The following is a 1694-nucleotide window of genomic DNA, read 5'->3' as shown; positions in this document are numbered from 1 at the left end:
ACAGTAACTCGCTCTTCTTTTTTGACGTCACTTTGCTTCTGTTTTTTTAAAAAATAGGTATTTCTTTTTATGTATTATCTTTTTTGGAGCATTACCCTTTATGTATGTTGAATGTTCTTCCTCCTAACTTAACTAATTGACCTATTGATATTGTCCAGTGGCCGAGCTTGGACACGATCCGACATCTGTGCCCACTCCCTTTGAGCTGTGTCCCCTCCCAGATATTTACAGATTCACATCCGCTCCCCGGGCATCTGATTTCTCCTGGGCCGCGTGTAAGTTTAATTCTCTTTCTTTCTCTTCATTTTTGTGTATGTATGTACAGAGGGGTATATATTACAACCATAGGCTACACACACAGTGGCTGAATGTCCATATTCTTTAGCACCTTACGTTGTCTGGGTCCGGCGAGCCAAAGGAGATATGTTTTTTTTCCCCCTCTCTCCGCACAACTGTCTCCTTCGTCCTCTGCGGCCGGCAAGGAGTTCCACCTGGGGGCATCTGACCTCGAGGAGGAGGGCAACTGGAACTACCTGTCGGGCCGCCCCGTCGACCCAAGGGGCTGGATGCCTGGCGAGCCCAACGACCCCGCCCACGACCAGAACTGCCTCAATTTCTGCTTCGAGGGCTGCACGGCGTCCTACCCACCCCTCAACGACCAGTACTGCCACAGAAAGAAGAACTTCGTGTGCGAGTTCTTCGTCGCTAAGGGAATAGTGCGGACACCTGTCGCATCTCGGTCGTTTCTGTAGGCTACTACTTCGTTTTGTCAGCTGAGACTGTCCATAGTCGCTGTCAAGCGTACCTGTTCCGTCAGCTCCTGCGGTCTGTCAGTACCTATGGTCTATCAGTTCCTTCGTTCTGTTAGCACCTGTGGTCTGTTAGCTCCCTCGTTCTGACAACTCCTTCGTTCTGTCATTTCTTGTGGTCTGTCAGTTCCCTCGTCAGCTTACTATACGACGGTTGAGGAAGCTATAGTGATACGGAGAGATTACAAGCAATGTGCAGAACACTTTGTGTATTTATACATACAGAGGCTGTGTTTCTACGCACATTCCTGAACGGTCGCCTCTGTTGTATCAATCATTATTGAAGGATTAGATGTAAATAAATAATTGCAAGGGATCATTTTGGAAGATTTCTTTTCCTTATGGAATTAAAGTTTTTTTTTTACTAACAAAAGAAAGTAGCTGGTCAAAACACTTGTGGTTCATTATGATTAGTACGTAGATTGATATAAACACAATAGTGATAATAATATTATAAATCATAACAACATTATCTTTATTATCACATGATAAACATAACGGGTTATACATATGAAAAAAAAAATAACCATGACACTATAACAGTAACAATCATGTAATAATAATAACATATTGACAATCCATAGTTAATATATAATATCATATTCATGATGATATGATGAATAATGATAAAATGGGATGAATAGCAAGATAGATGATCGTAAATCATATAGTAATATAAAATGATAACACTCATAAATACATCATTAGTAGTTATATCGTTATGATAATAAGTAATATTGTAAGTAATAGTGTCAATGCTCAAATAAAGATAGTGGCTGTAGTAATAACAAGTATGATAATCCCAATGAATAATGATGATAAACATATTGATGGGATGAATGGAAAATATGGCTAATAATATTGGAGATATTAAAATGATGCGTC

At 40.2% G+C, this 1694-nt stretch overlaps 1 pseudogene; it reads left to right on the top strand.

The window, feature by feature from the left end:
• Positions 1 to 752, top strand: part of LOC119588806 — a 4177-nt pseudogene extending 3425 nt beyond the window's left edge.
• Positions 753 to 1694: the final 942 nt, after the last annotated feature.

Source organism: Penaeus monodon, chromosome 24, assembly GCF_015228065.2.
Source record: "Penaeus monodon isolate SGIC_2016 chromosome 24, NSTDA_Pmon_1, whole genome shotgun sequence".
NCBI lineage: Eukaryota > Metazoa > Arthropoda > Malacostraca > Decapoda > Penaeidae > Penaeus > Penaeus monodon.
Note: the sequence above shows the minus strand (reverse complement) of the source record. Positions and strands in the feature narration are given on the sequence as shown.